Source organism: Monopterus albus, unplaced genomic scaffold (genome assembly GCF_001952655.1).
Source record: "Monopterus albus unplaced genomic scaffold, M_albus_1.0 scaffold324.1, whole genome shotgun sequence".
NCBI lineage: Eukaryota > Metazoa > Chordata > Actinopteri > Synbranchiformes > Synbranchidae > Monopterus > Monopterus albus.
In genome coordinates this window covers 343,067-355,266 of record NW_018128204.1, presented here as the reverse complement: position 1 = coordinate 355,266, position 12,200 = coordinate 343,067, and positions in this window count along the sequence as shown.

Here is a 12,200-nt window from a genome sequence, read left to right as displayed (position 1 = left end):
GAGGATGAAGACGTGTCAAGTAAGATGAAAGGCTGCACTGACACAGAGATACAATATGTACAGGGATAAATTAAACCTTTATCACCTTAAGAATAGTATACTACCTTCATGATTTAATTGTCTCTTAAGAAAATAAAACTAGATAAATAAAACACAATGACTTAAGAGATTCTTATCAAGTCAGAGCAGACTCCACAGCTAATATTGGTAAAATAATCTGTTTGGATTTATTTAAGACTCAGCTTTATGGCTGTACCAGCCCCTAATACAAGATTTAGTGAATGAATACCTGATCCATCACCAACAACGAACTAGCATTGCACAGCTAGTTCAATTAGGTTAGTGTATAAATTCAGTCAAAAACTAAACCAAAACATTTCATCATGGTCTCAATAAGACTTTCTTGCTATCTGCAGCATGTTTGTGTCTCCCTGTCCTCATTGCTCCTCTTCCTCTCTGCTTTTGTCACATACAAAAAGCAACTATTGTTTCCTCCATATTTTCAGCAAACAGAAGATAAGTTAGAGCCCCAACTTAAAGAAATTGACATTTTGGGAAATACTCTTATCCACTTTCTTGCAGAGTGTTAGATAACATAACCGGCCTCTATGTAAGAACAGAGACGCACCAAGCCGACATGAAAGAACTCTCAGCGATGTAGACTGACTGTTGCGCTGCCTTTGTCTGGGCCAGTCGGATTGAAAAAGTGGCATCTGAACACACTTCGCAGACTACTGCCAACGACTGACTAGCACATATGTTTTGTGCCTGTGTAAGAGAAATAGCTCCCCCTACCAGCAGGTGGTGGTATCTGTATTTGCCATTCAGAAAGTGAAAGAAGAAGAGCTAGACTGAGGATATATCAGCTGTAAACAAAACAGCTGTCGTTCAACACAGCTGCTGTTTATAGCTGCTTCTAATTGAGAATATGTCTGTTAAAATGTCAGAAATGGCATTGGTGTTCTCTGCCCTTGGTCTTTTGGTTGTGGAAAAAGAAAGGAGGTCGTGGAGGCGACAAACGAGAAACTGAACTAAGTGGCTGACAGGCACCAGTGTCTCAATACCACAAGCTCATCACTTTGACAAATACATAAAACCAGCAATGTTTAAATGCTTAACTATCTATTCTTTTTCAGTTTTTACTCTACATGTTTTTCATTGTGTTTCTTCCTACAACTTCAGGTTTTCTCTGATTTTCCTCTTTGTTGCTCTTCTATCCCAACAGCCTTCTTTCTAATAACTTAGTGTGGACAAGTGAAAGGAGCTGCTGCATCCTTTCAGTACTTTGTTTCTTTATTGCAAATTTACTCGAGTGTTTACTCTTAAGGATAGTATTGATGCTTTTGATTGTAGAAATGTGTCTGAAATTAAAATTTTGTTGACCTTTGGTTATAAGTGTCACAAAACCAGATTTGGTTGGTGCAGTTTGGTGGAATGGCACTAAAGCTGCAGTCTGGCTTGTTGCTATGAAGAAGACAAAAGACAGAGCACCAGAATCAGAGTTCTGGCAGATTCACAACACGTTTTTTTGGTTGAAGTCTGGAACAAAAACACTGCCCCATAGTTTCTGAATTGATTCACATCCAACGGTGAATTCATTTAAATTGATGAAATTAATCATTGTCTCTGACAGATTTAAACCTCCAAGTTCCAGTCACTATTAGCACAACTTCTCGTCCTATGGCTGTTTGTCAAAGAACCAGAACTGTTTCAACAGTTGTTCCCATTGATGGTGACCTGACATTGTTTATGCAGAAAAGGGAACAGGGCTTTCAGGCTGCTTTCAACTTGCAAGTTTAGTGTGAACTCGAGTGGTTTGCTTAATAGTTTGTAATAGTGATGCTTTTTCTGAACATGGGAGTAGACTAAAAAAAACTGAGGTCACCTGAATATGGTGGTCTAGAATAAATGTGGTATAGTTTAAGCATAGTATGGGGGAAATTCATGTGTGTTTTATGATGACATACAATCCTTTGATACCTTTACAATCTGTGCAAACATAAAGCACCCTCAGGCCTTAGATCCCCAGTTTAAATATTTGATTTGTACTTTTACTTTTTACTTTGGCTTATGTCCATTAACATGGCAGGGGTGAGATTTATGACCTATACTGCAACCAGCCACTAGGAGGTGAACAAGTCATGCTGGCTTCACCTCTGTCGCCCTGTCCATCATTTTTACAGTTGATGGTAGCAACTGTTGATGTCCATGCATATCGTGCTCTCAACAAATCTTCTAAATTGAATAGCAAATAATTCCATTTAGATTGATGATGATGATGATGATGATGCCTGGATGCATTTTCTGATCGGATGTCCCCGTTGGCAGGACTCGATCATTTGTCAGGACTTTCCAAAACTTTTACAAATCACAGTTGCTAAAGTGAAATCAAGTTCTGTTCTGACACTGCACTGGCTAAGGTTTGGTTAGGTAGGTGCAGATTTTGTCGTCATGTTGTCTCTATGTGAAGACAGTCCAAGAAATATAGTTTCAGATCTTGGGCTGGCGTGGGGCCTTCAGTTTGGTAGTACCAGTCAGGTTTAGGTTTCACAACAAATTCAAGCAGTTTTAATTACTAAACAAAACAAGGTACAACATAAAGAAGGCATTTCAACTTCCTTAAGCAAGGACCATGAAGAAAAATAATACCAGAATGAACATAAGTAGTAGCATCCAAGTTGTAGCCAAGATTAGGTGGAATGTTAGTGTAAACAGAATTTTGGCAGATGTACAAGACTATTTTTTTTGTAAACATGGATCCAATTTGTAAAGCTGCAGGTACAGATCAGATTTGTCTCAGTTTAAAGCCCACATAAAACTTTATTCTGCATCTTTGGTGCCTGATGTAACCATTTCTCACCATTTCTGTTGTGTTCCCATTTTACCTTTCTAACTTGAGGTTTTTAGTTTCTGAAGATGAGTCAAACGTTCCTCCAGTAGCCAAGGAAGGCACGGTTGGCTGGAAGAACACAATGATTCTCATCAACTCTCCTCTCTCACTTTTCATCTTAATTTCCCCCTTCTCTGTCTCTTTTCTATCTTCAATGATGTGATAAACATCCACAGATGTGAATTTTGCACACACACACACATGCAAATAGCGGATGAGTAGCAGGCTCTTAGTGTGTTGTGAAGTCTTTGTAATTGGTTCATTAATCTTCTTGTTAATATAATGTGGTAGAATCCATCTCACCTTCACTAAGAGATGATTGCTATCATATGTGACCCTGGAGCATCCTCTGTTACACTCACACATACAGTATGACACTACACGTGCAGACACACTGCAATGTGCGCACACACAACTTTAGAAAGAACCTCTGTGTTCTTGCTCACAAAAATGCTCACATTAACCATATGCCTCTTTCTTTCTTTTACACACACACCTTGGCATGCAGTTCATTGTCTCAGCTGGGATGGTCCAGTGGTTGCACACCATTTCATCACTCTCTGCTCCCCCTAGTCTTCCAGTTTTAGTTGTCTGCTTGTCCCCTGGATGATCTCTTCATCTTTGCCTCTAGGTCTCTCTCTCTGTTGCTCTTTCTTTCAAATTGCTTTTTCAAACAGGTCTGTAGATGTACAGTATTAGCAGTAGTAGTTGATTTCAGTTAGTTTTCAAGTTGAATGGCCCAGATATGGTTGTATTATTCTTTAGGAAGAGGTTAAAGATGAAGGTCCAAAGCCTTTGGGTTCATTTAGATTTCATGCAGAATTTATATTACGGAGCTCACAGGGTAAAGTCCTCTTAATCCTAAGTCAATTTGCAAGCATCTTCTTATCCATACTCCGCACCATTGACATTTTCTTTCACGAAAGTGTCACTACTTTGCAGACTTTGCTAGCAGCTAAGCTAGCTAGCTTGTCATGTCAAGGATGGAGCTAAATTTCTGTTTTTGGTTTTGCAAATGACATAATTGGCTATGCTGAAATATATTGTACAGCACACATGATTAGAATTGGCTCCTGTTTAACAGTTAATTCACATTTCAACAGTGCACACGTGCACATGCATGTACATACAGCAAATAGCTCTCTGTTTCAGTTGGGCAATGTCCAGGTGGCAGTTTCCATCTCCACCCGAGGCAAAGGAAACCAGGTTCAATGGGATGAGACCAGTGGTGGTGGTGGTGTTCGCAGACAACTGTTTCCAGTCTGTCAGCAGCATAAAGGCACTTCTGGAGGTGAACATCAATATACACACACACACACACACTGATCACATGTCGTGGTCAGTTATGGCACACCCCAGGGTCGTGACCTGACATGAACACCGAAGACGGACACGTATTTGTCTGGCCACCTCCACCAGGGTTGTTGGTTTCATATACCACCTGCTGGATGGATGTTTGTCCATAAGTACAAAATGCTTAAATAATTAGGTGAAATGATTAATTAGGGAGGGAGTCTGGGAGGCTCTGCTTAGACTACTGCCCCCTGTGACCCGGTCTCGGATAAAGCGGACGAAGATGGATGGATTAGTTATAAATCAATCAACCATTCTGATAATTGATGAATCCTTTATGTAGGTTTAAATAAGCTAAAATCTACACTTTTTCTGGCTTGGTTTCTGTTTCTCAAATGTGGGTATCTGCTACTTTTATCTGCTTCATATTGTTAAATGCCTGATTTTGGACAAAACAAGCACTTTGAAGACTTCATGACTGTAATCCATTTTGGTTTATCTCATGTAAAGTCATGAGTCCTCTAATATCTTCCCCATCACCCTCCTTGTTTTCAGATCCACTGCCTCCCATGCCCCTGCCCTGCACCCTCATATTTTTTTTTATAGCTCCTAAATAACCAAGATTACATAACATTAAAAAGGCTTGAGTCAATTTTTAAGACATTTTTCTAAAATTGCAAAGAATTATCCAGACTTTATAATTTATTAAAATCATTAAACATCATCATTAAACCATTACGGTTAATTGATAATTAACTGAAACAATTAATGGCGGTCCATAAAAAGTCAAATGTACAAATTCACACGAAATCTTCTAAAACATTTCACAGGATGCTACACTATGCTATATTTCAGTGCTTTTGAAGAAACTGTGCAGATCACCCAGAACACGGACTCTGTTTTACAGTGGTGTGAAAAAGTGTTTGCCCCCTTACTGATTTCTTATCTTTTTGCATGTTTGTCACACTGTAATGTTTCAGATCGTCAAACAAATTTATATATTAGTCAAAGATAACACAAGTAAACACATCATGCAGTTTTTAAATGAAGGTTTTTATTATTAAGGGAAAACAAAATCCAAAACTATAGATCCCTGTGTGAACAAGTGTTTGCCCCCCTGTCAAAACACTGGTTTATCGCACCTGAGTTCAATTTCTCTTGCCACACCTGTTCGCAATCAAGAAATCACTTAAATAGGACCTGCCTGACAAAGTGAAGTAGACCAAAAGATCCTCAAAAGCTAGACATCATGCCGAGATCCAAAGAAATTCAAAAACAAATGAGAAAGAGAATAATGGAGCTCTATCAGTCCGGAAAAGGTTATAAAGCCATTTCTAAAGCTTGGGGACTGCAGCAGGGCCTGAAGCAGCAAAACAGCCCCAGACCATCCCACTACCACCACCATATTTTACTGTTGGTATGATGTTCTTTTTCTGAAATGCGGTGTTACTTTTACGCCACACATAATGGGACACACACCTTCCAAAAAGTTCAACTTTTGTCTCGTCTGTCCACAGAGTATTATCCCAAAAGTCTTGGGGATCATCAAGATGTTTTCTGGCAAAACTGAGACGAGCCTTTATGTTCTTTTTGCTCAGCAGTGGTTTTCGTCTTGGAACTCTGCCATGCAAACCATTTTTGCCCAGTCTCTTTCTTATGGTGGAGTCATGAACACTCAGCTTAACTGAGGCAAGTGAGGCCTGCAGTTCTTTGGATGTTGTTGTGGGGTCTTTTGTGACCTCTTGGATGAGTTGTCGCTGCGCTCTTGGGGTAATTTTGGTCGGCTGGCCACTCCTGGGAAGGTTCTCCACTGTTCCATGTTTTCGCCATTTGTGGATAATGGCTCTCACTGTGGTTCGCTGCAGTCCCAAAGCTTTAGAAATGGCTTTATAACCTTTTCCGGACTGATAGAGCTCCATTATTCTCTTTCTCATTTGTTTTTGAATTTCTTTGGATCTCGGCATGATGTCTAGCTTTTGAGGATCTTTTGGTCTACTTCACTTTGTCAGGCAGGTCCTATTTAAGTGATTTCTTGATTGCGAACAGGTGTGGCAAGAGAAATTGAACTCAGGTGCGATAAACCAGTGTTTTGACAGGGGGGCAAACACTTGTTCACACAGGGCTCTATAGTTTTGGATTTTGTTTTCCCTTAATAATAAAAACCTTCATTTAAAAACTGCATGATGTGTTTACTTGTGTTATCTTTGACTAATATATAAATTTGTTTGACGATCTGAAACATTACAGTGTGACAAACATGCAAAAAGATAAGAAATCAGTAAGGGGGCAAACACTTTTTCACACCACTGTAACTGCTAAATTAAACCAGTATCTCCCTGGAGACAGAACTCCTTTCTGTACAGCTTGGAACTAAAATCACTTTGGAGCATTTACACACAAATCTGACGGTGTTTATTGTCCATAGGAACTTGCACATCACAGTCTCCAAGCCTTTTATCTTGGCTCAAATTTCAATTGGTTTTGACAATCAAGGCCTGTTGTCTATGAATTTCGCTGATTACTGTAAAGTCCCGCCCTTTGTCTGCAGCTGTGTTTTGATTGGCTCCGAACCTGCGCCTTCGCAGATTTGAAAGAAGATGACAAACAAGGTGGTTTCTTTGAATCGTAAGCAGTGGCTCTCTCTTGGAAGGCAGCTACCACGTTTTGTCCCTCTCAGGGTAAAGAGACACCCGGTTGCAGCACAGTTTTGCACAATAATGTGTAAACACTCAAACCTCCAAAAAAGGCTTGGAGGACTTTTTGTTTTGGAAACTGAACTTACAAATCCAAATATAGGTTTTCACAAAGACAAAGCCACTTTCTGTTTGACAGTGGGATTTTCATACATGGTTCTTCCTAATGCATAAACTCTTATTTTCTTCTTGGGGTTTGGTATGGAAGGGCCTCCACACTTAAATAGAGCCTTGAGAACAAACATAGCAGCAGACTAACCTCCTTCACTCCCTGGTGCTGGCATGTCATAATTTATCCATCAATATTTAAAAATCACTATTTCCATCAGAAAATTTATAGGTTTTTGCAAGCCAGTGCCCTGGGAGGATTCCCAACTCTCATAATAGCCCAGCAGTTGTTTTATGAATTTTTTTTTCTTTCCAGAGTTGGGTGTCATTTCAGTGTGAAGACTTTTCATGTCCTCAAACAACTGAAAATGAGGAAAAGCAGCATTTGGTATAGTTTTACAACTTAGAAGAGAGAGAGTGAGAGAGAGAGAGTGAGAGAGACTGAAAGATGCTGACGTTTGCCCCCCCTCTCTCACTTTTGTAACCTCTGTAGAAACTTTATTGGCATGACAGTGCAGACCTAGACCTGAGAGGATAACGCCTGGCATTTGTTTGACTGTGGTTGGCATAGCAACTGATCTTAAACACAGATGTCTACATGTGCTAACGCAAACATGCATGCTCAGAGAAGGGTACCCCACTCTCACCATAGACCAAACGTGGCTGAGCCTCACCGCAGCCAGAGTGAATAGAAGTGTGTTATAAAGCATGTTATAATGTCTGGGTTTGAGTTTGATGATCCCAACTTGAAAAGAGCCAGCATTGTGGTCTTTGGTTTGTGTGTGTGTGTGTGTGTGTGTGTGTGTGTGTGTGTGATGAAACAACTGTATTAATATGTATGAAAGCCACTGGCCAGGACTAGTGGATGTGAGAAGGGGAGCAAATTGCTGTCACCCCCTCCCACTTTTTCATTTGTCAAATTAAGCTTTTTTGTAAAAGACAGAGGAGGAAAAAGAGAAAATAGAGGAAAGAGAAGAGAACAGGGAAAACAGATGAGAAACAGCATCAGGAGAATAAAGATGGAATATGAAGAAAAGGCCAAAAGAGAGAGGAATAGAGGAAAGCATGAACAATCAAGGAAGAAAAGAGTAAATTCCCTTTTTTTTTTCTTACTCCTCAATCCTCGCTTGACCCAGAAGTCATTCTAGTCCACCATCTTGAAGAACATCTCAAAGCTCTTATTCTTGCTCTGAGGAGTGAGGAGACATGAGTCCTTCACAGAAGCCTTGTGTGGACTGACATCCCTTTATTGTAAAGCAGTTGGTGATTCGATGCTCCAGGTGATGAATTGGAGGAAAGGACGCCTCATGTCTCAAACTGTCTCCTTGATTCCTCCTCATTTTCTCCTTGCATCTTTTCCTCACATCTTACATGAGCAGGACTAAGACGCAAATGAGCAAACCATGGATGTAATTAAGGGAACTGAGATGTACCCTATGTATCTGTGAAGGAGGAAAAGCAATGGAAGCAACAGAATGAGCCAGAAATGGAGAAAGGCACAAAGGCCAAGATGCAGAGTAGCAACAGAGCAAACAAGGGAGAAAAGAGGGACCATCATGAATAGAAGAAGCACAGACAATGAAGGAATAAATGAGAGGGAGGGAGAAAGGGATGACAAAGATGGAGAGAGGCTGAATACATGAAAACACCAGCTAGTTTAAATCCAAATGGGTGCTTAGGATGATAAAGGCGATGAATGGAGGGAGGTAAAATGAGAGTGTGAGAGCTGACATGGAATGATAGATGTGTATGTACTGTAAAACTCTGAAAACAGGGAAATGAAGACTGAGAGAAAGCTAGGGACAGAAAAGACAGGGGTTGAGTCAGAGACAGCAGTGCACACTGACTTTACCTGCTGCCAGCAATGCCTGTAACATCATCAGGACATAATCAGGGTATATTTTTATAATGGGTCATGAGCTGCATTCATGTGTTTATGGACTATTTAATGTGCATGGATTTAAGCATCAGATCAGTGATTCCAAAAGAGCGGCTGGTGTGCACCTCCCGAGCACAGCGCTGTGTGAAAAGTTGGTATGGGAGGTGGTGATGAGAGAGAGGCTGCTGAACTGAATGAGCTACGGAGGTGCTGCTCAAAGCCAGTGTGCACGCTACACTCACTCCAAGCTGTACAGGGTTCACCTTATTACGAAATATAGACACATCTTTGTTTGTATGAATGTACAGTATGCCACATTTACACATTTATTTGTCACATTAAAGTTAGAAAAAACTGCATAACTAATAGGATGGTCAGTAAATACAGCTAATTTGGTGGCACATCAAATGTATGAAGTAAAAGTGATTTTAATGTTCCTTAACTGATGATATATTAAGGCTGAACTAATCACATGATCATTTGTAAATGGTGAATAACAGGAACTCATGATACATCTCGCAGGTATTCATACATTAAATCATCACGAGTCGTGCATTAAACGGTACTTAAGCATGTGATTTTTATCCTCATTGTAGTGTTACCGTCATAAGCTGACTTATTTTCCAACTTTCAAAAACATCAACTGTGGACTTGAGTCAGATGTCAATAATAGCAGATATGACAGAATGTTTAGGCTAATGTTTAACAATTATATTCAGAGCTGAAGTTTAATAACTATACTTAATCTGCACGTATAAAGCAATGACCATGGAAAAACTGTGGGTGTTGGTCTGCACAGTTATCCTAGAGTTCTGACTCCCCTAAATGTCTTCTCATCATCATGTAATAATCTGAAGTTCGTGTTTAAAAGAAATAGAGAAAGCCAACTTAAAATACAACTCATGTATTTTTTTTTTTTTTTTGTAGTTCATAAAAAAATAATTTTGCAATGCTTTTAACCATATTTGAACCAGAGACCCCCCCCTCCCCACTAAAAAAAACTTTTATATATATTCTAACTTCTTTAAAAGAAAAAGAAATCTGTTAATCTATTCTAAATTTAATATGTTTTTAATGTGTTTGGTTGGAAACACAACCGTTGTATCCAAGAGTAAATGAAAAAATATTGAAGCTGCATGTTGGGGTACTAGAGTGAGGGGACACTGGACACATCATGATACGATCGCCTTTACCAAATTAGAGAAATCTTAGCAAATTAAACCAAATGACAAAGCGAACAAAATGTCTGTCTTCTCTGCTCCCTCTTTCTTTGTATTTCTATCGAGAAACAGAAATGCACTCCAGTTCACTCTATTACACAACTCCCCTGTGTGTGTGTGTGCGTGTGTGTGTGTGTGTGTGTCTATAGAGGTCAAATGCACTTGGCTGGCCACTGTGGTCTTGGATGGGAGATGGGAAACACTGTTTTAAAAAAACCTGCCAATTCGCTGCTGGAGAAAATTAGTCTGGCCTGCATCTCTCTCTCTCTGCGTCTTGCGCACACACACACACACACACACACACACACACACACACACACACACACACACACACAAACTGTAAACATATGATCATTCAAACAAACCTTTATATATTCTCTATTGGATGTACACCCTATATGAAAGCATGCACCAGTACAGAAAAGATGCAGACATGCACAGTATGAATTCACATCTAAGAGAAAAATGCGCACACATACACATCTGAGCGAGTCTGACAGTGGTCAAAGCCAAGGGGTTTGATGTTGAATCCCACAGATTATTGCTAACATATCTGTTTGTTTACGCATGGAGACATTGCGGCATTCCATATGCGTTCATCCACATCAGAGGCGAAGCTGAAGCCTCGCTCTGAATCCATCTGAGCCATTTCATTGGGCTTCACCATCATGCCCTCTGGCACTCAGTTTTACAGATGCATCCATGCATCCGATTCCACTTTGCTTATGACAAACATAATCCCAAACATACTGGATTTCAAAGAAAAAGCACATAGAACACAAGATTGATGGCGATCCAGAAGAGGTTTTTAAAACTGAGGCGAGGTCAGATACCATACCGACAAGTGAGGTTTACATGTATAAAAGCTGCAATCTGACTCCACAACTCATGCGGCTGAAAATGTACAGTATTACATAATGCGAAGCAAACTCTGGGTTCAGTGCTTTGATTTTCCCAGGCTTTACACATGAAGTGGAATGTAAAATCCATCCTCTTTGTCTTTTATTTGTAGAAAAAAAAAAAATTAACTATGTAATTCGCTCTTCTCACTTCACTATTTTAGGGAATTTACTGTTGACATGTAAAAAACAACAGTGTTAGCTATATTTTTACTGTGCAGTAGTTTTGCAATCTATATGCAAAGCATGCTCTAAAACAAACCTTTAAATTTGTCTACCTATATGAAAATGCTCGTAGACACATGAAACATATCATAATAATGCAATAATAACATTTTTGACTCTCCCTCTGGTGTGTTCAATGATCCTCTGACACATATCAAGAGTCAAATTTTCCCAGTGTGAGTACTGGCAAAATTTGATCAGACGTCCTTCGCCAACACCACCTCAAACTCCTTATAAAGCATCAGTGCCCCACCAAATCAGTAATCCGCCCTCCCTCCATAGGAATTCAACAGAAGCTTCTCTTGGAGCCATGGTAGCCAAAAATAATGGTTGAATCTGCCTGTGTGACATTTTCATAAATCAGCCAAAGCACAAAACGTTAAGCCACATGTATCTGAAAACTACTGCTTCCAATATTCTTTGTATGCCATGTTTTAGCTAGTGATTGCGCTCAGTTGTTGGTAACTTCTGCAGCAGCTGCATGTGCGTTTTCTGCCTCGCTCTGGTAAACAGTGCAGCGCTGCAGGACCTCAGTGACAGCCTGGAGGTGTGGTGGAGACAGTCAGCTCTGCAATGCTGCTGCGGATGGCAGAAAGGCGCCTCATCTGGGCCTCAGCTCTACAGCAGACCCCCCTATACCCCTGGAGCAACAACATTCCCCTTCACAAAAACACGCACACATTATGAGACGCATTATTAGGAGTCCTCACATAGCATGTCTACACACACTGCCCTGGAGCTATGGGCCCCTAAACATAGAGGTAACTTTGGGCATACAGTGGGTACCAGGTGGTTTCAATGTGTGTGGAGCACCAAGGTCAGTTTTAACAAGTTGGTCCATGTCTTCTTCCATCTTTAACACTTCCTTCCTTCTCTTTCCTCCCTTTTCTTAAATAGTATATGCATGTAGATTTAATGGCTTGGTATAACCTGCTGAGATGCCATATGGGCAGGATTTGCTCAATATAATAAAGCCCAACAGAGCTTTACAGT